The following is a 26,331-nucleotide window of genomic DNA, read 5'->3' as shown; positions in this document are numbered from 1 at the left end:
AATACTCATTACTCTAGCCGTGTTTTTATTGAGATATCATTAAGGTTTCAAGTGGGCTTTTCAAAACCATTGATAATAAAAATATTAAGTACTAACAGTTCAAATCAAACTAATCGAACCTTTCTCTTCTTTTCTTCTTCTTTCAATCAATAACTAGTAGCAGTCACCATGAATGGATTTTATATCATGGTTGATTCGTTTTATTTTTAGTTTGGCATTATGTTTTTGGTTGTGGTTTTTATGGTTTTGGTTTTGGTATTATAGATAATTGATTGTCGGTACCGTACCGATATCGATACAATGTTTAGTGGAGATTTCAAAAAAAATGGTATTAAAGCGAGTACCGTACCTAAAGTATCTGTATTCCTCGTACGCGTACCATAAAATTCGGGTACTGGTATGAGTACCTAGATTTATTGATTTTTGGTATGAGTACTTTCGGGTACACGTACTGGTACAGATACAAGTATGAAACCGATCTCATCCCTAAGTCCCACTGTGCGTCTTAGCAAAATTAACACACTCTCCTAAGATACATAATTAGACTTGATGGGCCCTCAAGGGGATGTCAATTCCACCGATTTCAGAAGTTGTTCAAGAATCTGGCGTAGAAGAATCGATTTGGTGTGTCTGCGAAATGAATACTTGTCAAACATTAGCTGATTGGAAATTTTGAAATTTAAAGACTGTTTTCTTAACATTGCCTTAGATGGTTAATTTAGTGATTTAAGAAAGGAGTTCGAAACTAAGTCATAAACCAAGGAGACAAGGAAATACTTAATGCTATTAGAATATGTATTAAAAACATAATTATCAAATGTCACAAAGACCATCACTTACCCCCTTGTAACCGTATATTTCCACTCTTCTCGCCGAACTACTAACGCCCAAGAGGGCAAAAATATATGGGTTACCTCCAATTTCAACCAATCATCCCTTTTCTTTTCTTTTTTTTATTTGCTTTTTTAATATATATTGGTTAAATGATCTCCTCCATAACACTTGTTCTTTTATGTTGGTTAGTTAATGTCCTTTATCTACGTGATAATGATGTGAAGGTATTTTTTGTTAACCAACATCCATCCATAACACTTATAGGTACACAATGTTGGTTCACGCCCCAAGTTAACACACACACAACTCACGTATCTATGTATAGAAACAAAATAAACTTTGAAACTCTTTAAGCTGCTCAAACTATTATATTGAAAATGAGAGTATAGAGATAAAATAGAAAACATGCATAAAATAAACACTACTCCTACTTTGTTGCAACAACTCCTTGTGTTTAGCTCCATAAAACTCGGTCAACATGGACCAACTCTTCAACTAGTCAGGTACACATGTTTTGACCCATGATCTGCAACCCATACTCAACTCAAACCATCAAGATTAACTCCAACACACAAACCCTAACAATTTTTTTACAAAGCAAAAAACTAGTAAATAATCAACACACCCACACCGTCACATCAACTTTAAACATACATGTAAACTGAAATTATACAGCAACGTAAAAGCATAAATACAAAATATTTAACTTTACATAACTAAAGTTACTCTGTTGAAGGATTCGTTGTCTTCGATTGATGTGTCTCATAGTCATCCTTAACATCAAGACTTTGTGGCCTATACTTGTACTTTGATGCAACAAAGAGATAAATTGTGAAATTGATCAAACTCAATATTGCAAGTAGCCAGTAAAAGTTTTCTAAATGATTTCGATTTATGTTGTTTCCAGCCAACCATCCTTAGCTTTTCGTAACCCCTTTTGTCGCGTGATTTACTATTTTCACCATGATACTACTCATGAAATACCCGACTGCCATTGAGCTCCATAAAAAGCAAGAAGAAATGGATTTGATTGATTTTGGTGCTTGTGAGTAGAAAAACTCAAGTAGTCCCACATAAGTGAACATATCAGCTATACCAAAGACAAAATATTGGAAGGATAACCAAAAGACACTGATGGGCAGTGGTTGAAGCACAGGGAGCGCATCTAGCATGTTATGGTGTTTAGCGACGTGTTTTCGCTTTACTTCCATAATTCCAGCAATCGCCATAGATAATGCTGAGAGAATAAGCCCTACTCCTACTCTTTGCAAGTAAGTTATGCCTGTAGGTATCCCAGTAAATTTACGAATCAAAGGTACAAAGATTTGGTCATAAATTGGAACTAGAACGAGCAGGAATGCTATAGGAATTATTGGGAGGGATGCAGGGGGTATATTGAAAGAGTTTGTAAGCTTAATATCCATGGTGGCTCCTTGTTGAACTGAAAATGTTTGTAGTTGGGCTAAGCAAAGTGTCATAATAAAGCTACATAAGAAAACTGGAACCATTGCTAATAAGATTTTTGCGTTTTCGACTTGTGTAACTGTACACAGTTTCCAAGGACTTGTTGATTGCTCAGTGTTATCAGATCGGATTGCTGCTTTGTCTAGCCACCTAGTAATACAAACCACTAGTTATTTTGCTATTTGTTCATAACATCAAATGAATTATGGTCTAGCAAAATGATAAGTGTTTCTATAAGGTGTTTAGAAATGTTTTGGTTTCTAGGGGATTCATCTACCCAGATAGCAAACTCTTAAAAAATCTGACACTAGATATTCATGAGGCAAACGAACCCCTCGAATATGCTTACAACGCTTATGATTTTGCTAGACCACCTAGAAATAAATAACAAATCACGAATGAAGACAAACTTAATTTAAATACAAAACTAAACCTGTAAACATCTCTATGAGGTTAGAATTCTTGATGAAGTGCAGCCTCTTTGTCCATTGGGAGCTCGTGTAGTTCAGTAGGGTCCTCAGGAAGTTGAATCTTTCTATTTCTAATCGCTACAACGTAAACCTAAACATAAAAGAAGCTCAAGGCCGGGCAAGCGTGTAATCAATGCTTAAATAAACTTATAAATGATGCAATAGTGGGGTGAGGTTCATTACAAAAACGAAGTTATTGTGATAACAAACCAAAATCGTTTAATTTTTTTTTAATAAATGGTTCATATTTTCTATAACTTTCATTTTTTACACACTAATGCATATGTTAAGTCCATAGAAAATCATTAAAACAACTTAATTTATAAACGCTTACATACACAAGTGTAAGTTGTGTGTAGGTAATATAACACACATATGACTTGCACATGCGTAGATTCTATAAATAAATTAATTTTCTTCACATATCTTCTTTTAGTTTCAAAAGAGAGAAATAATCTTTGCTTTCAATCATTCTTAAGATTGGAAAAATAAATGTTCTATTTTGTTCTCCCAGATCTAACAAAAAGTATGTTTTGCCTAGAACCCTCCCCTGCACTCATAAATCCTCCTGAAAAATTAAAAGTCTTTCTAAATGACAACTAATTAATAGATCCACAAGTATTAAGTTCTTGTAATATATTCAAATGTTTATGTTCAACTAACCTGTATAATTTCTGTAATGGCACTGCTTCCTAGCACAACATATATACTGTAACATCCCGAAATTTCAATGTGATATTAATTATATTACTTACTAATAGAGGGAAAGTTTACTCGGGTTGTCAGGAAATAAATAATAGAGTAGGAGTTGGTATGAGTCGGGCTAGTGTTGGATTAATGGAGACGAGTTAAATGAGAATGGGCCTTAGGTCCATGGGATTTCAGGGATATAAATATCCCCTAAACCCAAAATATCTTTCATTCCTTATTCTCTCTAACATTCCAAAAACACACACACCACCAACTTCGCCGGCGGCCCGGACGAGAGAAGACCGAGATCAGAGAGAGAGAGAGAGAGCGATTAGTTGTGTTAACAAATTAAACGAGATCCAAACAAGCTCAAAAAGGTATGATTCTTGATCTTTGAAGTTTAAAGATCCAAGCTTTTTAATGTATCAGCGACCGAAAATGGTCGGGAAGCGTAGTGGGTGATATTGAACCATAGAAAGGGTGTTAAAATCGCTCGAAATGCTGGAAAGAAACCGAACAGCGGCTGTCTGGGCAACTTCGCCTGCATCTAGGCAACTTCGCCTTCAAAGCGATGAACTTCGCCTGCAAGCTAAGTTCGCCTGATGAACTTCGCCTGCAAGCTAAGTTCGCCTGATGGCAACTTCGATGTAAAGTTAAGTTCGCCTAACTGGTAACTTCGCCTGAGGCCAAGTTCGCCTGATGACAACTTCACCTGAAGCCAAGTTCGCCTGATGACAACTTCGCTGTAAAGCTAAGTTCGCCTAAGGTTTAACTTCGCCTAAAGCCAAGTTCGCCTGAGGTTTAACTTCGCCTAAAGCCAAGTTCGCCTAAGGTTTAACTTCGCCTAAAGCCAAGTTCGCCTGAGGTTTAACTTCGCCTAAAGCCAAGTTCGCCTGAGGTTTAACTTCGCCTAAAGCCAAGTTCGATTAGAAAATAAATTAAAAGCGATAAGTTAATGTAAGCTAATACTAGGCCACCAGATTAGATCAGGCGAGTATTGATACGTGTAACTTGTACAGTCAGCCGAGCTCAGTTAAAGAAGGGATTTACAGCTATCAGAAAAAGAAGCAGAGTTCAGGTGAGTTTCTAGCCCCATTCCTTGTTATGTTTTCGGGGCTGTGTGCATACTCAATATGTTTGTTAATACACTTATCCTAAGAGATAAGTGTATGCCTTATGTGGATAATGTGAAATGTATGAATGATTGATTGATGGTACGTGAACGATCTTCGGATATTGCACGTACTGTCAGGTTGTAACGCTATGTATAAGGTAAGTATGTTATGTATGTTTATGTGTATGAACATGATAGAGATAATAGAAGAAAGAAATGATAATGTATGGTTGTATGGTTACGAAAAGGGTACCGAGCCCTAATAATACTCGAGGTATGATGTATGGTTGTATGGTTACGAAAAGGGTACCGAGCCCTACTAATACTCGAGGTATGATGTATGGTTGTATGGTAACGAAGAGGGAATCGAACCCTACTAATATTCGAGAACTAGGGAACCGAACCCTACTAATATTCGATATTGCACGTACTGTCGGGATATAAATAAAGATATTAATATTGTATGTAATGTAAGGATGATGTATGAACATTATGAATGAAAGCTTGTCGGTACGTGAACGATCTTCGGATATTGCACGTATCGTCAAGGGAAGTGAATAGCTCCTTACATGGATATTAAATAATAACTTATAGATAGTGTTCCTTCTATGGAAAGTATAGTGTTCCTTCTATGGAAAGTATAGTGTTCCTTCTATGGATAGTATAGTGTTCCTTCTATGGAAAGTATACAGAGTGTTCCTCATATGGAAATTATATATAGTATGGTAATGGTAATGGTTCTTTTAATAGATATTACGTGACGATCCTCCTATGGATATTTATACGAGGGTAAGGTAGTAATATGTGTCTTCGGATACGGGAAGAAATATATGGGAATAAATTGTATGTTGCCTGATTAACTAGAACTCACTCAGCGTAGCTGACTTTTAGTATGCACGCAGGTGAGCTGATTATAGAGTTAGCATGAGGATGACACACGGCATGGATTGAACGGCTGGCATCTGAAGAAAGAAGTAAAGATGTTTTAAAAATAAAGTTTTGTATTATGGTATCAAAGAAAAGATTTAATGTTTTGTAACAAATGATTGATGTTTTATATTCCGCGAAAAGTTTTAAAAAAACTCTGATTTGAAGAACTGTGTTTATGAGTAAATCCGACGCTAAAGTAGGGTCACCGGGTTCGGGGCCTTACAAGTTGGTATCAGAGCAAAGTTCGAGAGATTTAAGCATCCTACATGCTTAGACTCGAACAGAGAATGGGATTTAAGTAAGAAAGGAAAGAAGATGCCAGTTCAAGAATGCCATGTGTCGCTCAAGCAAGATGAGTAAAGGTAAAGTGTATAATTAAATGATATATGTTAATGAGAAAGAAATGATACGTGAACTGCAGGGATAGGAATAATTGATTGTTGAATTGGCTAACTGCTTAAGTAGAACCAGCACAAATAGACTCATAAAGGGAAGTGTATAGGACACGGAAAGTAACGTGATCAGCTAATCATAGCCGGCCACTGTGATTACCTGTTAGCCTTACTATCCTTGTACTAAACGGTTCCTGGAGTGATGATGTTTGTGTTTTCCCTTAGAATACAATGGCTGGAGCTGGAGACATTGTTGGAGCTGGAGGTCGCACCGGATGACGCGGCAGGCCTCGTCGTGTCCAGCAACCTTCGGTTGAGACAGCTTCCAACACCGAAGCTGAAGGAAGCGCAGCGGGAAGAAACCCGGAAAACAATGAAGGAGTTCAACTGGATCCCGCCATTCAAGCAGCTATTGTTCAAGCTGTGGCCACTACTGTGAAGAATATTACCCCGGGAAGGTCTGCTGGAAGCCGTGAAAGAACTGTTGAAGGGGCAGGTGATAATAATAGAAAGGATGACGAGAGGGAAAGGGGTGACTCAAGTGAGGTAAGATCTGTGAAAGATGATGATAGGAAGAGGGGCCGAGGCGGTTGCAACTATAGGTCCTTCAAAGGTTGTGACCCGCCTAAGCTGACTGGTTTAGGAGACGCAATCGCTACTCTTCAGTGGATAACCGCCATGGATAAGGTTATCCGCATTAGCGAGTGCCGTCCTGACCAAGCTGTCGGTTATGCCACCCAATCATTTGAAGATGAGGCTATGTATTGGTGGGAGAGTGTGGAGCAGAGGAAGACCCGTGAAGAGATCAAGGCGATGAGATGGAATGACCTAAAAGACATGGTGATGAAGAGGTTCTGCGCTGATACAGAAGTTGAAAGAATGGAGATGAAGTTTCTGAACTTGAAAGCGGGAGAGATGACACAACGGGAGTATACTACTGAATTCAACCGCATATCTAGGTTGGTACCTGACATGGTGAACACCGAAGCTAAAAGGATCAAGTGTTACGTAAGGGGACTTCCACGGAATGTTCGCACTTTGGTTAAGTCTAGTAAGCCCGCAACATTTGACTCGGCCGTGGAATTGGCCGAGATGATTTATGAGGACCTTGCCAGCTGTGAAGAGGAGAAGATGGAACCGAAGAAAAAGAACCCAACCCCAGAACCAAAGGAAGCCAATGAGGTGGATCCACGCAAGAAGAAGGCAAGGCAGAAGGGGTTCACTGCTTGTGAAAAATGTGGGAAGAGACACTCCGGAGAGTGCAGAATGGGATTAGGTGTTTGCTACAGGTGTGGAAGAGCAGGACATTCCTCTTGGGAATGTAATGATTACCATAGGTGTCACAACTGTGGAGGACGTGGGCACCTAGCAAGGGATTGCAAGAAGCCAAAGGGAGGACATGAAGGAGAGAAGAGTGCTTGAGGTTAAACAGATTCCTCCGTATGCTTAGAGAAGCCATTCAAGAAGGCTAGATGCTAGCCATAAGTATTAAATCTATGTGTAACTTATTGATGACTCGATGCGTGTTGTTTTATGTTGAAGTTTAGACCGGTGTTTATTAATTATGGTACGAATTGTCTGAATGCATGTTAGTCATGATAAATTGTTGTGTTGTGATAGAGTGTCGACTTACGCTTTAGCATTAATATGATATAAGACAAAGCCCCTTGAAGATCGAAACGAGACTTGGTACATTGAGGGCCTCATGGACAAGCTACCTTAAATAGCTAATACACACGACCACCATTCGATGACTGCAAAGTCGGAAGTAAGAAGGGTAACTCAGAAAACGAAGGCGATTCAATAAAGCGTGTAAATATAAGAAGTTTTCCTTTTATAGGGAATAAGTTAGCCGAAACCTCTTTAAGGAGGGAAGACTTGTAACATCCCGAAATTTCAAAGTGATATTAATTATATTACTTACTAATAGAGGGAAAGTTTACTCGGGTTGTCAGGAAATAAATAATAGAGTAGGAGTTGGTATGAGTCGGGCTAGTGTTGGATTAATGGAGACGGGTTAAATGAGAATGGGCCTTAGGTCCATGGGATTTCAGGGATATAAATATCCCCTAAACCCAAAATATCTTTCATTCCTTATTCTCTCTAACACTCCAAAAACACACACACACCACCAACTTCGCCGGCGGCCCGGACGAGAGAAGACCGAGATCAGAGAGAGAGAGAGAGAGCGATTAGTTGTGTTAACAAGTTAAACGAGATCCAAACAAGCTCAAAAAGGTATGATTCTTGATCTTTGAAGTTTAAAGATCCAAGCTTTTTAGTGTATAAGCGACCGAAAATGGTCGGGAAGCGTAGTGGGTGATATTGAACCATAGAAAGGGTGTTAAAATCGCTCGAAATGCTGGAAAGAAACCGAACAGTGGCTGTCTGGGCAACTTCGCCTGCATCTGGGCAACTTCGCCTTCAAAGCGATGAACTTCGCCTGCAAGCTAAGTTCGCCTGATGGCAACTTCGCTGTAAAGTTAAGTTCGCCTAACTGGTAACTTCGCCTGAGGCCAAGTTCGCCTGATGACAACTTCGCCTGAAGCCAAGTTCGCCTGATGACAACTTCGCTGTAAAGCTAAGTTCGCCTAAGGTTTAACTTCGCCTAAAGCCAAGTTCGCCTGAGGTTTAACTTCGCCTAAAGCCAAGTTCGCCTGAGGTTTAACTTCGCCTAAAGCCAAGTTCGATTAGAAAATAAATTAAAAGCGATAAGTTAAAGTAAGCTAATACTAGGCCACCAGATTAGATCAGGCGAGTATTGATACGTGTAACTTGTACAGTCAGCCGAGCTCAGTTAAAGATGGGATTTACAGCTATCAGAAAAAGAAGCAGAGTTCAGTTGAGTTTCTAGCCCCATTCCTTGTTATGTTTTCGGGGCTGTGTGCATACTCAATATGTTTGTTAATACACTTATCCTAAGAGATAAGTGTATGCCTTATGTGGATAATGTGAAATGTATGAATGATTGCTTGATGGTACGTGAACGATCTTCGGATATTGCACGTACTGTCAGGTTGTAACGCTATGTATAAGGTAAGTATGTTATGTATGTTTATGTGTATGAACATGATAGAGATAATAGAAGAAAGAAATGATAATGTATGGTTGTATGGTTACGAAAAGGGTACCGAGCCCTAATAATACTCGAGGTATGATGTATGGCTGTATGGTTACGAAAAGGGTACCGAGCCCTACTAATACTCGAGGTATGATGTATGGTTGTATGGTAACGAAGAGGGAATCGAACCCTACTAATATTCGAGAACTAGGGAACCGAACCCTACTAATATTCGATATTGCACGTACTGTCGGGATATAAATAAAGATATTAATATTGTATGTAATGTAAGGATGATGTATGAACATTATGAATGAAAGCTTGTCGGTACGTGAACGATCTTCGGATATTGCACGTATCGTCAAGGGAAGTGAATAGCTCCTTACATGGATATTAAATAATAACTTATAGATAGTGTTCCTTCTATGGAAAGTATAGTGTTCCTTCTATGGAAAGTATAGTGTTCCTTCTATGGATAGTAAAGTGTTCCTTCTATGGAAAGTATACAGAGTGTTCCTCCTATGGAAATTATATATAGTATGGTAATGGTAATGGTTCTTTTAATAGATATTACGTGACGATCCTCCTATGGATATTTATACGAGGGTAAGGTAGTAATATGTGTCTTCGGATACGGGAAGAAATATATGGGAATAAATTGTATGTTGCCTGATTAACTAGAACTCACTCAGCGAAGCTGACTTTTAGTATGCACGCAGGTGAGCTGATTATAGAGTTAGCATGAGGATGACACACGGCATGGATTGAACGGCTGGCATCTGAAGAAAGAAGTAAAGATGTTTTAAAAATAAAGTTTTGTGTTATGGTATCAAAGAAAAGATTTAATGTTTTGTAACAAATGATTGATGTTTTATATTCCGCGAAAAGTTTTAAAAAAACTCTGATTTGAAGAACTGTGTTTATGAGTAAATCCGACGCTAAAATAGGGTCACCGGGTTCGGGGCCTTACATATACGATACCATGGCAATCCAAGAATACAGATGATTGCACCCAAGAACATGGCGATCAACGACAGCCCGAATCCCCAATCAAAACCCTTGTTGTCTTGTACCCACACGAAGACAGTTAAGCTAATTGAGCCCCCGGCTGCAACGCCTACTAGCAACCAGTTAAAGAAAGTTGACATCTGTATAGCCTCTTTTGGGTCTTTTTCATCAAATTGATCTGCTCCATGTGATGGCAATGCTGCTTTTACACCCCCATTGCCAACAGCCAACAGGTAGACTGCAAACAACAAGAGTGCAGCATTTCGTCCACTCACTGTTTCGCAGTTTGATGTTGGCAAAAATATGTTACATAGAGGTGGTTTGAGGCTTGGGTAATGAGCTTGTATTGTGAGTAGTGAAAATCCCTATAGTAATCAGTTATCAATCCGAAGAAAGAATATTGATTCGCTTGGATGAAGATTTTTTTTATTTCTAGATGTTTTAGCAAAATGATAAGCGCTCCTAAGAGTTTTTGGAAGTGTTTTGGTTTTTAGGGAGTTCGCTACCTGGGTAGCAGACTCTAAATTAAGAAACCAAAACACTTCCAAAAGCCTCCTATAAACACTTATCATATTGCTAAAACACCTAGTAATACAAAAAATCATCGATTTAATGGATTTGGTAGTTTAAACCAATACTTACCATGCATTCTACAAACACTGCAATAAGAAGAGTTCTAAATCGGCCAATGTAGGCATCAGCAAGACAAGCCATAACGATGGAGATGATGTAACCGGTGCCCATAAAATTCGTTACGTGGTTTGCTGCTTCAGCCACGTCGTAATGCATTACCTGAGTAAAATATGTCACGAAGTTCACTGCCAGGGCCATGTTTGCCATATTTTCAAACGCAAACGTTGCTGCAAAACAAAAATAGACATAATTAATATCACTGCCAGTGGTAGGTTTGCCATATTTTCAACTGTCAGCAGACCCTTTTAGCCCCTTACTTCTGCCCTTGTAATCACAAAACCAAAAATCCTACCTAATATTAAAACCGCAGCCCGCATGCCTCCATGCTTATTCTTTGTTGCAGCTCTAGCTTTCCAGTTCACCTTACCTTCAATCAGCACATCCTTTTCCTATAATAATTTGAGGAAAATAATGAAAATTGGAAATGTATAAATCTAAAGCTTGTAAGCATATACAATAGAAGAATTTAAGAATATATGTAAGAATTAATTACAGTGAGGTCCATGACAATTAAGGCTTTTGATCTGCTACAAGATAGAACTAGAAATTACAAGCTAGAATGATGGAAGCATCGTTTTAAACCCATATATATAAGTACAGACAACTATGCTGTTCTACTTGTACCAGAACCTAAGTGTTAAGGGCATAAAAGCAAACTAATAAAATTATATATTTAACGATGTTGAAATAATCAATTATCAAAACATTAATTGCATAGGTACGACTGACTAAGTAAATTAAAGTGCATATACATGAGCGGCCATTCGATCTAGTGGTTTAACTTTATTTCCTTGGACAAAAATAACAAGCATTGTAATTATATAAAATGTGTTAGTTTGTATCTTTTAGGTAAATTGGATTTTAATAATCCAAATTAATCAATAATAATTTACATTTACGGTTTGATTAATGACACTGGTAACTTTTATTATCGTTATCAATAACATTCCCAGTAGAATAATCATTATTTACACTCAATTTACACGGTATTTATACTTGATTTTGAGTCATTAATTCATTATTAAAATCTAATTTTTATATTTATTTTACAACTCATGCGACTTAACGTTCCACGCGAAAATCTAAACAAATTCAAATTTAGAATAATTTTGAGATATGTCTTTAGAGGATCATTTACACTCAGTTTACACTATATTTATACTTGATTTTGAGTCATTAATTCATTATTAAAATCTAATTTTCATATTTATTGTACAACTCATGCGACTTAAGGTTCCACATGAAAATCTAAACAATTAAATTCAGAATAGATTTGATATATGTTTTTAGAGGGTTGGATTCAAATAAGAAGTTTGATTTTTCTAGAAAAGTTAGGAATGAAGTCACTTTGGTTCACTACTTTAATCTCAAAAAATCCGCTTACATTTTCACTCATTGCCTACAACCACCACCACTCAACCGCCCTCCAACACCACAACCGTTACCCACCGCCACCACCTTGCTGGAAAAGCCGTTGGAAAATTCGTTGAAATCTTTTGCCGGAAGTCGGAAAATTTTGGCCGGAAAAGTTGCCGGGAATTTTTGTCAAAAAATTTCCTTGAAAAATAGTTGTCGGAAAGTCCCCGAAAAATAGTCACCGGAAAAGCACAATGTAAAACACTATGAAAAATACAATGTAAAAAACATAATGAAAAACACAATTTGGTAAAACATAATTTGATAAAACACAATTTGTAAAAAACCCAATAATTTTTTTTATTTTTTTTTGTAGCATTACGGTACTCATATAAAATATTAAAAAGCACTCGTTATTATGATGATTTTATTTTTAAAAAAATGCCAAATAAAAAATTATAAGCATTTTAAAAAGATGAGAGAATTGACACGTGTATTGCATTTGGGGAGACAAAGTCAACAAATATCTTCTCTCTATTATGCACTTCTCTTTATGTAACGCATGATTTCACCCGTAAATTAATCTTAATCATCCATGCCCAAAGTCAATTGACTAAATTACTTTTTATCTTTCTATAAAAAATCATACTTTTTATTATAACCTAATCATATCTTTTGATATATTTTAAACATTATCTAGCATTTGGGAAGAGAAAGTCAACAAAGGTCTTATCTCTATTATGCACTTCTCTTTATGTAACGCATGATTCACCCATAAATTAATCTTAATCATCCATGCCCAAAGTTAATTGACTAAATTACTTTTTATATTTCCTATAAAAAATCATACATTTTATTATAACCTAATAATATCTATAGATATATTTTAAACGTTATCTATTATACAGGGATTACATTTCTTCTCTTTTTATAAGCACTTAGAACTTTTTTTTTTATTTGTATCGTCTCATTTATATAAAAGAATACATAAAACATTCAACATCAATATTGATGTACTAGGATATAGCTCGTGTAATACACGGGTGGTTAAAAAATACAATAAAAAAGTTAAATTGAATAATATATGTAATAACATACTTCATGAATTTATAAGATATAAATAATAATAAATAAAATTTTATAATTCATAAATATCTAAAAACCTCATTTAATACAACATTTAAAGTTACATTTATAATTTTGTTATTAGTTCTATAAATGGTAATAGTATTAGTTGGCATCCTAGTTGGCTACTCTAGTTGAATGACATGTGAAAAAATAATTTTGCTTTAATAGTATAAATAGAGGTAGATACTCTATTTTCTGATTTGAATTCTATATCAAAATTCGTCCAGTCTCCTTATCTCCACGAAATCTTCTCAAAACCAATGATTTTCGTCAACGATATTATGCTATTTATTTAAAGTAAATTATGCCGGTTCTTTGGAATTAATTAGTTTGGCTAAATTTTGAGTTTTGACCGAAGATGCGTAAGTTAGATTTGCCCTTGATTTTAAGATCCACTTTTGTAAGTTTGTGGATTATATATTAATACAACCCTTTCTTTCAAAGTACGTGACGGAGCTTGTTGCCTGATTGCATTTGGTATCGATTTAAACACTATTTTTTAATGAAATGTAAAAATGGATTGAACAAAATATTAATTTCAATTTTATAGCGTTTACTAAGTCGCATATCGCTAACCCTAAGAAGCTACTAATGATTAGCTTGCCAATGTTGTACATACAAAAATTATTTATTTGTCGTTTGGTCTTTCCTTTTCCTTTAATCATTCAGACAATAATAAAATATTGAGAGAAGATAGTTTTGCCGTCTTATAGACAGCAACTGAGTGACTCCAAACAAGGAGACAAGAACATTCAGAGGATATGTACAAAGAATATGAGGTTGGCTGATTATTGGCATTAAGTTCTTATAATATGGTTCTTCATATTAAAGTGGTAATAAGCACTTGAGCTTGATTAAATTTGGATGATTTTGATTCGAACGGCAATTTTATAACTGATCGACATTGCTTGAAAGCAACCATCGTGAATCAATTTTATGTTTAATTTACTTTTTGAGTTGAAGAGGCAAAGAAACCATATATGAGCGAAGAAAGCTTGGTTACTTACTTTAGAACAGAAAGACCTAGAAATCATATACGGTTAAATATTTCGTTTTCACACTCGATCAATGAATTTGTAAGTTGGCTGATTGTTGATGATTTTACTGTCCACCAAGATAGTTTTAAATTTTTGTTACTTAAAACTAAAGAGAAATAAGAGTAAGTATTTATACAAGTTAAGATGTGGAAAATTAGATGTGATAGATTAAACAAAATTTAAAGAAACATTATAACATATGTAAAATTATAGTGATGGAAAAACATTCTTTAGCAAATACTTTTATTTTCCAATTAGTAAAACGGACACCACCATAGTATTAGCTAAATTATCTATTAAGCTTCCTCACTTGTCATGCATTTTAAATTTTTTCTTGTAAAATTAACTTAAATTCATATAAACTGTAGGTCCCAAAACCGAACCTTACAACTTGTTCTTGGATCAATCTAAGTTATACGCTAGCGGAAATAACATATAGCCGACGCCGACGCCGCCACCGATGCCGATGACATACCTTGTCTACGCTGGGAAATTTGTCAAATTATAAGCCGCATGTTTACTAAAAATTTGCCAATACATCCTGCATTTTATAAAAAATGGCCAGATTAATAATACAAGTTTTAACACTAGTATGGTAGTAAACAATTGAAAGTGGACATACCATGAGATGAATCTTAAAATAATTCTAAAAGATATACAACAACCAATATTCCTAACAATCAAATTCGTCTTCATCTGAAGAGTGGTCAGAAAAACCCTCGTCGGAATCATCGGTTGTGTCCTCTTGGCTTTCAAATTCTTCCTCTTCAAATTGTTCGTCTTCAAATCTTTCATAATCATCCATTAGCTGGGTATCATCAAATCTATCATCATCCTCCATCGGTTGGGTATAGTAAAATCTATCACCATTTTCTTTACATCTATTGTTCATAATCAAATAGTTTTTTAATCATACCAGAACTTATCAAACTAAGAATGCAGGAACTACTAATTAATGAAAAAGGGTCAGTTTGGTTCGGTACCGTTTTTTTTGTATGGTAACGATTGGTACCAAATTTGATAAAACAAAGTCAAATTTGCAAGGACTAAATTATGACTTTTGTCATTTAAAAACATGTTAAGACTTTAAAAAACTAATTCTGCTTTGATATTTAGTGACAACTAGTAAACGAACCCACGCTTCACGGCGAGGTTTACGTATGTAATGATTTGCGAAAACAACAAAACCCGGCGGCAAAAATTTGGCTGTTTATAAAAGGTCAAAACATTCATATTTGACTGTTTAACAACTTGTAAAACAAAAAATATATCTAAGTGTTTGTCGGTTGGCTCTAGCCGACCTGTCGTAAGTTGCTAACAATTACCTATTTAAACACATCACTAAAAATCTTTTGAACATATTCAAGGGTAAATTTACAATGGGTCGAAAAATGCAAGCTCAAAACAATCTATTGCGTTACAAATCCTCTCAAAAATACCCCTCTTGCAGTGCAAATCAACAGTTGCATCATGTTTATTTTGATGCTGCTTGTAAAAAAAAACAACTTATAACTGTTAGGAAAAAAATAATAAATCTGCAGAGTAAGAACCATAGTAGGTCAAAAACAAAATGCATATAAATTGAATTTATACCTGACCCGTCAGGGTAATTCAAATTTTCTAATAACAGAATATTTTAGGTATTTTCCATATTAAATTCAAGCCACAAATCCTTGTGGCCTGTAGGCCTGAATTTTGAAAACCACAAACTTAAAGCTATGAAGCAACTTACTGTTAGTCATCAACATGTCTTAATCAAAAAACTACAGTCACTTCTAAAGGCACCCAACTTAGATAGTGAATATATCAATACTTAGTGAAAGTAATATTCTTCATTTCTTAGGTAGATTCATTCAAAAAGACATACTACACAAAATAAATATATAGTAACAACTTAAAACAAATCAACAATTCATCATGTTTAAAAGTTAAAACAGGAACTAAATCGAACCAAAAGTCCAAAACAGTAAACAAATCCAGATTTGCAAGTTGCAATTGCAATTGTCATATATTAGTCTAATACTCTAAAATCTAAATCTAATAACAATAAGTCGGTAACTAACTGAAATAAAAACCTAAACTAATCAATTTCATACCTAATGAATTTCAAACCATCAAACGCATCACGAATTATTGAGGAATAAGAAGGATTAAGGAGTAAGGACACATCACGATGACAAAAAAATGGATAAACAAACCTGGAGTAAAAGAATTCTATTGTAGATCTGAACGACGTTGGTGGTTGGGGGTGGCCAGGGGCTGAATGATGTGAACGGTGTTGAGACTTGAGAGGGAGTTAGGGCTTTGTGGTGGTGAGAACATACACCGTCAAAAGCATTTTATTTGGGAGTTAGGGTTTTGTTTTTTTTTCAAAAGCTAATAACCTAACTAGTGTAGGGTGTAATGGTAAAGCCATGTGGATATTATTTGGGACGCCAAACCAAATCCTAGCATTTTTGTTTTTCTTCAACTAAAAGGATAAAAGTAAATTCAAGAAGTAGGATATGTGTAGCAACTTTCTACACATTTGCTACGAATTCTCAAATTTCTAATTTGTTTTTCGTTTTTCAAAGTTTAAACGTTTTTTCTTATTTCATACTTTGCACAAAGTCATTATAAATGAAATACTTTTACTTCATAAACTTAACTATATCATACATTTAAATAAATATGTATGTATAATTAGAGCTTCTAACAGCTCTTTATAATTGAATAAGAAAAATGATGACACTACATATGTATGTACGCAATTATATAGAATGCGTGAGCTAGGGAAAAATTATAACCCCATATAACAAAGTTGCACAAAGAAATGGATGAGAAAACAAACATTCTAGCCTCGAGAGACCAAAAACAAGTTCTAGTAGTAAAAAATGCGTAGCAAATTTGTAGCAACTTGCTACACATTTGCCACCAAATAAATGTTGTGTCAGAAACGCGTCAGAACTTACATTATTGTTTTTATTAATGATCAATAGAAAAACAAAATTAAATGTTGTGTCGGAATTGCGTGGGAAATTTAGACACATTTCTGACACAATTTGTATTTTCTACTTACTTATCGTATTAAAAAAATAAAATTGCAAAAATTAAATATTCGTGTCGGAAATGTGTCGGAAATTCCGGCACATTTCTGACGCTCATTGTATTATGATATAATTTAACATATTAAAAAAAACTAAATTTACAAAACTAAAATTTTGCGTTGGAAATGCGTTGGATTTTCCGACGCATTCCCAACACAAGCCTTATTATCGTGTAATTATAAGACATAAAATACACAATTAAAATTTTGTGTCGGAAATGCGTTGGATTTTCCGACGCAATTTAGTTGTTGTCAGAAATGGGTCGGAAAGTGCGTTAAAAAATTATGGTTTCACTTTCCATCGGAAATATGTAGGAAACGCGTGGAATATTCTGACGCAAAAATTTGCGTCACAAATTTTCGTAGCAAAGATACCCATTTTCTAGTAGTGAAAAGATTTATAACATGAAATGGGCTCCACAAAAACTACATAATACATTTGTACCCAAATAGAATTATATATATAGATAAATATCTAAATGTCGGGGTCACGGCATTTTTTAGAAACCTACAGTTTGTTTATTTATTAATTTAATTTTATTGTTTAATCATACTTGTTTGTATAGTAGGCTGGCTATAGATTGTTCAGCAAACTTCTTTTCTTTGGTTTTACCCAGGTTCAAACCCCTTATCTATTGAGATGCATCTCTTTTTTTTTTATCTATCTATCCTTTTAATTGTGGTGGGATGCAAGTTTCTTAAAGGTTTTTTTTTTGAATTTAGGTTCTTTTCTAAAGGTTTTTTTAAGTATAATAATTTGAGGAAACTAAATTTTAGATTTAGTTTCGGTATCGTAATGAACCTAAATACGTATCGCAACACCCATGTTTTTTTATTTAGTTTTCGTACCATAGCGAATCTAGCCAATAACGAAATTATTTTTATGTTTACTTCTGGTACGATAACGAACTTAACCGGTACTGACCGAATGTGTGTCGACTCGCCGTTGCAACGTCCACGCTTTGTTTTTTGTTTTTTAAATATGTTAATTTTCGAAATATGTTAATTTAGTTTTCGTATCGTATCGTAGCGAACCTAGCCAATAACAAAATTATTTTTATGTTTACTTCTGGTATGATAACGAACCTAACCGGTACCGACCGAATGTGTGTCGGCTCGCCGCTGCAACATCTGCGCTTTGTTTTATGTTTTTTAAATATGTTAATTTTTCGAAATTATCTTTTGTGTTTAGTTTCATTACCGTGACAACCTATCGACACCGACCGAATTTCCATCACAACCCCCGTATTTTGCCAACCGAATAAACATGGTTTTACATGTATTATTTTTTATATCATAACATATATGTTTTGATAAGTTGTATGTGTACTGACCCTATTTTGGATATTCACATATCATTTTTTTTATTTAGTGTAGGTGTCGTGACGAACTTCACCGATACCGACTGAATTTGCGTCAAGCCGCCCCAACGCGGTGGGTTTTAAACCTAGTTTATATTAACTACACCTCATATTATTAGTTTAATCCGGCCGTAATAGGGGCATTAAAATCTTAAAAACCGTGTCAATATTAATTCTTTTCATTGATGAAGTACGTTTTAAATTATTGTTTTCACTCTGCAATCCGTAAGTTTAACAAAAATAACAGTTAATTTCAAATATGTGCCGTTAAAAAAAATGAAAATTAAAGCGTGGCATTTGGTGTTCGAAAGATATTTATATTAAACGAGGTAGCAACCCGTCGTGTTGCGACGATGGACACCAATTATTTTGGTATTAGCTAGGTTCATACCCGTACATACAATCAACCCAAAACACAAATTAGTAAACACCTACAATAGTAGTAATACTCGTATAGCATATGATACAAAACTTTTACATATTTAAACAACATTTATTCGGCCGGCAAAACACAATTGTTGCATTTGGTTGGTATCAGCTATATTTGTTACGCTTCGGAACTAAACCCAAAAAATAGTTCCCTCAAGTTAACGTTATTAAAACAAGAACATTACCGTTACGACGACGACCCGATGCGAATTCTATCATTAGTATCAATTAGGTTCATTACGCGTACGGGAACTAAACCTAAAAAATAATTTTGCCATATTTAAAAAAAATAGAACATAATTAAAAAAAACTTAATTAAGAAAACATAATACAACAATCAATACATAGATAGATGTATAACTAAAAAGAGCCAAAAGAGAAAAATGTTGCTTCAATGAAGAATTGAACTTAGGTGGGAAGATTGGTGAATGGATGTAGAATTTAAAAGCATTGCAACAACCATCAAACCAACTCAATACTTTCAATAAATTTTGAAAGTAATTATATAAGTAGTCAAATTTATAGCCTTAAAAAGAACTTTGTGGCACCAAAAATCTCAGTTATACTAATTTATAATTCCAATCTAAAATTATTTGGACAACAACCAAAATAATATTAAATGAACTCGTATTTTAAATTATGGAAACATATGGCAGGTAAATTCTAGTACTCTGTTGGAATTTTGTATGCTATTGTCACATGATATCCCGTATAACTAGGGGTGTTCTTCGGATTTGTTTTTCAGGTTTTTCGGGTCGGGTTCTTCGGGTTTCAAAGTTTTAAATCTTAACCCGAAACCCAACCCAAATCTCTCACGGGTTTTTCGGGTTGGGATAATTCGGGTTCAGGTTTTTTCGGGTTTGGTTAATCGGGTTTCGAGTATCCTAGAAAACAAACAAACAAAAGAAAAAAAACACAAAAACAAAAAAAATTAAAAACTACAATGCTAAAATTAAAACAACATATACTTTTTTACTTATAATACAAATAATCAAATAACAAACCAACATAACTTGATAAAACAATTCAAAAGAAGAGTAAAACTAACTCGCGTCATAATCGTATTCAGTCGGACGTGATTTGGTTGTTCGGTTTCGGTTGCTATTAGTAATAAACGAAAAACATAAATTAATAATAAATAAGTTAGAATGACAACAGTCAATTAGAGCCAGATTATGATAACTTTAGTGGCTAAGACTTAGCTTATTACACCTAAAAATATATTTAATTTTAAAAGTAAAAGTTTATTCGGGTTGACCCGAAACTTATAAATCAAACCCGAGAACCAAAACAAAGTACTTTGGTTCGGGTTCGGGTTAGTCTTTTCTCGGGTTTGGGTTCTTTGGGTCGGGTTAGTTAGGGTTCGGGTGCGGGTCTTTACGGGTTTCAGATAAAAATGACAGCCCTACGTATAGCAGAAGGATGATACCGACACAATGGACAGTATTATTAAGAGAGATGATATGGTAATATTTGAAGATAAAAATAATAATTTAACCTTCCAAGTTTTATTTTTATGTTCATATTTTTATCAAAATCTCGAAGCTTACACTGTTATAAAAACTTCAAGTTAGTCTCAACAATAGGAAGATATACGTTAGTCCAAAACCTGCGCACTTTGGATAGTGTTCTAGGTTATTTCTAAACAACTTAGTTTTGCTATTCTAAAATAGCTAACGGCGCAGCTTGTTGTCTGTTTGCTTCTATATCAATGTAAGCAATATATTTTATAGAATGAATTAATACTACTTGTCAAATTTTATTGATGTAACTTAAAAATTGCACACCCCGACTAGCATAATGCGGAAGCATAAAACGGGAATGTAACAGACACCAACACATTGTTTATAAAGAAACATTACAAACTAATTTACAATATATTACATTTCTTTGTTCTATCATTGTTTTACAGTCTAGGTGATACAAACAAAACTAGTTCGTTAACTATACGTTCTTACTACTAACACCATTGCCTCTATTCACATAGCATCAACCACACACCTTGGGCAAGTAACAGATCACCAAATCATTCCGATTTAGGTACACCTGAAAAGCAGTTTAAAACGGGTCAACTACTAGAGTTGGTGAGTTTTACGAGTTTCAAGAAAATAATAATGAGTATTCACAAGTTAACACTTGTAATCATGAAATAAGTATGTATGTATGTAAATGATGTAATTATGCTAAGCTACAGTGAAGCCTTGACTGTATGTGCTGCGGCCCACGCTCAATCAACCACTGTGGCCCCTTTCCGCCCACAACATGCCCCGGTAGCTATGTCTAACACTGCATAGCCTGTTTGTATAAATATGGTCATGTGCAAACGGCGCTATGTGACACGGCAAGCAGGCCGATTCCGTTTGGGTTTGTCAAACTAATAGTACTATTCACAAGCCACCGGCTCGAAGTTAATCACTGTGATCGTGGGGACTTTCGTGTGTTAGCACTTAGATAATTCACATCATTACAAGTTTCAGGTATGTATATGTAATCAAACATGCTTTTCACCCCAAAAGTTCGTAAAACAGTTTAGAAGTGGGGTCATGAAACTCACGGTTTAGTAGATAATCAGTACTATATCAGCTCGTGGTTTGTTCGGTCCGCTATCAGTAATTCCTATAATCAATATTATAATAATATTAATATTTTAATATTATTATAATTTCAATACTAAACTGGGCTGTATAACTAATCTGGGTATAGCTGGAATGCCCAGAAAGTGGCAATAGGCTTAAGTTGTGATGTTGTTCAATGTCTAATACTTAGAACCGAACTTGGCTCAGATTCCCGTTTTCCCAGCTGGGCCAAGTTGTTCGTTTACGCGTTCAGAAAACAGTTATGGGAAAATAAGCTTGGGTAAATGTATTGGTTAACAAAATGATTAAGTTATAAAGAATGATCACATACTGGGGTCCCAGATTAGCAACGGGGCCCGTTTCCGTTTATTCAGTTTGATTTAATAAGAAACGCGCACAATCCACCCGGATTTTCCAGGTTTCTCATAGAAAAGTTCGTTTTTACTTAATTAGTCCAAAAATATGATTTTTGATCACTCTTGGTGTTTTGATATTCCCGCAGATTCGTTAATCGCGAACTTGCCGGTTTTTATGAAAACTAAATTTGTTTAATCTTTAAATTAGCATAATTAATTAACCGTTAATCATTAAATTATGAAAATTTAGCCACTGATCAATTAAAATATGTAGATTTTTATAAAAATATTTCTGGAATTTTTTTACTGATTTATTAATTTATATGAATTCATTTTATCAGCTATATTTCGCCTGAAAATCGTCCGTTTATCCAAAAAAATTTCCAAAAATTCCACCAAAATTCCTGAATGCTCAAATCATGTCCCAAAACAACCTGTATCAATTCTAGAATGTAAAAAGCTTGTGCGATATTCTTTTCGACCCAAATTCGGCTATAAAAATTCACACGAACGCATATACACAAAACACCTTTAGACTTCTCCAAATGATCCCAAAATTCATATGTGATAAAAATAAATCAAATCTGAGTTCACAGAAAAATTTCATAATTTTGAAGTATTTTAGCTATTTTTCCCAAATAAACGTCCCAATTCGGTAATAAATTTGCCAAATATTCTCGGATGGTCGAAAAATTACCAAATTTGAAAAGGGACTCATTGACATGGTCCCTGATGTCCCTGCAAAATTTCAAGGCCTAATAATATGCACATCACAACCTTAACCTAACAGCCCGTAAGCGAGTGTTTCGGCATTACCTTAGCGGTTTAGGTTCGTTTCCGCCTTTCTAATCAACTTTTCAAGCTCTTGTGCTCCTATGTAGGCTAGATAAAAGTCCTATATCACTAACCAAGCAGGTTTCATCAATAGAAAAGCCCTTTAACTTAGGGTTTCGGCTAGTGCACAAAAACGAACATTTGAACCGTAAAAACATCGTTTCAACCCTTTAATCCGTGTTTATGGCCAAAAAAACTATCAAAACCGGTTCCTTACCATGTGTATGATCAAAACATGTTTATGGACCATTTTTAGGATTTTTACATGGTTAGGAATGATTTTTAGCAATTAAGACATGTTTTTATGGTATTAATCAAGGTTAAACAAGTTTAAAAGCTACTTATTTAAGTTGTTACCTTAGGGTTTTGGAAGATTTCTGGAAAAGTGACTTGCAGCTGCTTGGACTCTAGTTTTTTATCAAGTGAAATGAATAAAAAGCTTAGGTAACAAGTTTCATAAAAAAAATGAGGGGTGGGGTTTACTAGGCCGATCGGAATTCCTTATGAGCCCATTTTGGGCTGTTTTGGCCCAATGATCTGGTTATACAAGCCCAAACACGAAAAGCCTAGTCCAAATTTAGTTCGGGTTTGGTTTTTGGCGCGAAAAACTTATCGGGTGCGACAAACAGTGCGAAAACGAGTGTTTTTCGGCTAGTTTTGTGTAAAATTATAAAAACATACTATATGTTTGTAAAAATCAAAAATATTTTCACGGATCGCTTAAAAAATTTTAAATAAGTGTTTGTTAAGTCTTTTTCGGCTTAACGGATGATACAATGCTCGGTTTGTAACTATCTTTCGCGTTTAAATCTATAGCGGGTAGTTAAACGAGCATGTTTTCGTTTAACTTGTTTGCTATCAAACTAAGGCCATATTACTAATATTTTAGCTTATATTAAACGTATAACACTTATAGATGGCCCCCCAGGATATCTGGGTCATAACCCGACCCGTTCGGTTACTCGTTCGTTTGTTACGCAAAAGGCGTTTATTTGCTTAATTGGTAAATACGTAATGAGGTGTACCTTATTTTGGCTCAAATGTCACAAAAATGAATACCATATAAATTTCACATTAGCGTTTTTTTAACTACAACAACAATCATACTCAATAAATCCCATAAATAGCCAGCGATACCGGTTGACTTAGGAAGGATGTGATGTAGACAAGCCTTACATCTATCCCTAGGAATAAACGCGTTGCTTATAGCGGGAGGTCCCAGCTCCTTTAAGAAAGCTTAATAAAAACAAATAAATTATAAAATAATATATTGGAATAGCGTAGTATTTAGTACAGGCAAAATAATTTAAACAATAAAATAAATATAATAATAACATATAAAATAATATTAATAATAAGGGGTATTATATATATATATATATATATATATATATATATATATATATATATATATATATATATATATATATATAAGGTAAGGATCCTAAGAGAACCCTTGGCAAATTGAAAACTTTGAGAATCATTTTGAACTACTAAAAAAATCTCAATAAAAATATTTAAAAAATTATAAAACAAAAACAAATGAAAATTTTAAAAAGTAAAAAAACTAAAATTCTTATATTTTATTCCGGTTTCATTAAAAAAACCGAAAAAAAGTTTTTTTTTAATTCGTGTTATACCTATACACGTATGTATACTTTCATTTAATCTCTAGTTTACGTAATATACACATATGTACATTATCGTTTACCTTAAATTATACATATGTGTATAAAAAACATATGTGTACATATATGTACATATTATATATATATGTTTAATTTAGCTAAATCGAGAATTTTATTTTTTTCGTTTTTTAGAAACTGGGATGATAAATAAGAGTTTTGGTTTTTTTACTTTTGTGTTTTCTTTTTGTTTTATGATTTTTTTTTATTTTTGGGTTTTTTGTGGTCCAAAATGGTTCTCATAGTTCTCAATTCCCAAAAAGTTCTCACATGATCCTGATCACACACACACACACACACACACACACATATATATATATAGGGGAGGGTTAACGTACAAATGAAATTAACGTGCTAAACATGAGAATCAAGTAGAGTAATTACGTAATTACTCTACTTGATTCTCATGTTTAGCACGTTAATTTCATTTGCATTTGATCCAAATCCTATATATATATAGGCTAAGTATAAAATGAAAACCCACTTGAGTTGTGAAAACTCTAGAAACCCATTCTCAACCACATGTTTTTAATTAATGTTTAAAACTTGTGGTCCACAATTAAAGTGAATAAAAAATGTAAATATAAATATAACTTTTTCTCTCTTCTGAAAACATATATAAAAATTAGCAAAAAATAGCAAAACATTTTTTTTTATGTTTCGATGTTTTGTATTAAATGTTACAACATATATTACATGTAACCAAAAAAAGAAAAACAATGTTACATAGGGTTTTCGCGGGTTTTCATAACTCAAGTGGGTTTTCATTTTAACCTTACCCTATATATATATAGGGAAGGTATTAATGAAGAACTCTATTTTTGTTGAGAACTTTAAGAACCAATATAGACTATACATCTTTTTTTTCTAATTTAAAATTTTAAAATAAATAAAAAGGGCATAGTTGTAATCTCAACTAGTTTCTCTCTCTTTATATTTAGCTAATTAATTATTTTGCTCCTCATTTCTCTCATGTCTACCATTTTTTACATACTATACGTATGATAAAAATCAAAATCGATTGTTTCTCAAACCCTTGATAGATCAAACTAATAAAGTGTCATTTGTTTACATATATGTAAATGTGGTTCATGTGTGTGAGTGTACTGTTTATTTATATACATGTAAACTTAAGTCAATATTCTGTTTACATGTATGCAAATGTTTACATGTATTATGTAGGACATGTGAAATCATCAGTTTGATACCAGCTTTCAAACTTAACGTTTACATAGATATATATCTTCATACCAATCATCCATTTTTCGAATTTATCATGTATTTACATATATGTAAACTTCTATTGATGAATTTCTTTTGCAACAATCATGGGAAAAGAAAACGTAAAACTCACAATTGTCTTCAGATGCACAAAACAAAGGAAATAAACAATACTGCACATACCATTTACAAATAAGAAATGTCTTCAAATCTAAAACTTATAAAATAGTAATCGATAATCATAAGTACTCTTAAATCTGATCAACTCTAAAACATAATGTTCGGATATTAAATCTGATCAATTCCAAAACATAAGCCCCGAAAAATCAAATATGCTCGTAATTGCCATCGGATTTCAAAAGGCGTGTGAAGTGTGTTCTTGAATCTACGGTAAAATGGAAAAGAAAAAAAAAAAGATTAATCAATGATTAGTGAATACGTACAAAAATAAAGTTACCAAACAAACCTAAATTGTTTAAACATAAAAGCAAATATATTAAAATAACGAAAACTTACTAATGGATGACATAGGTGGTCCAAGAGAAAAAGGGCATTCCATCATCTTTTGTCAGATACTCAGATGCGAGAGAGACGATCGCAAATAGAA

At 34.2% G+C, this 26,331-nt stretch overlaps 1 protein-coding gene and 1 pseudogene across 2 annotated transcripts in view; both read right to left on the bottom strand.

Moving 5' to 3' along the window:
* The window catches only part of LOC143632434 (floral homeotic protein AGAMOUS-like), a 96,425-nt gene that overhangs the window by 21,005 nt on the left and 49,089 nt on the right, over positions 1-26,331 (bottom strand). The gene's annotated exons all lie outside the window — the stretch shown is intronic.
* Positions 1,557-11,176, bottom strand: LOC143632432 (protein NRT1/ PTR FAMILY 4.5-like; annotated as a pseudogene). Its single transcript, XR_013153513.1, has 7 exons — positions 11,150-11,176; positions 10,949-11,045; positions 10,606-10,823; positions 9,932-10,328; positions 3,432-3,478; positions 2,732-2,859; positions 1,557-2,448 (listed from the first exon to the last, which is right to left on the bottom strand). The product of XR_013153513.1 is annotated as a protein NRT1/ PTR FAMILY 4.5-like (transcript).

This window comes from Bidens hawaiensis, unplaced genomic scaffold (genome assembly GCF_021521415.1).
Source record: "Bidens hawaiensis isolate Kalapana, Puna unplaced genomic scaffold, B.hawaiensis_p1.1 tig00006390_1, whole genome shotgun sequence".
NCBI classification, from domain to species: Eukaryota; Viridiplantae; Streptophyta; class Magnoliopsida; order Asterales; family Asteraceae; genus Bidens; species Bidens hawaiensis.
The sequence above is the reverse complement of the archived record's forward strand: the minus strand, read 5'-3'. Positions and strand labels throughout refer to the sequence as shown.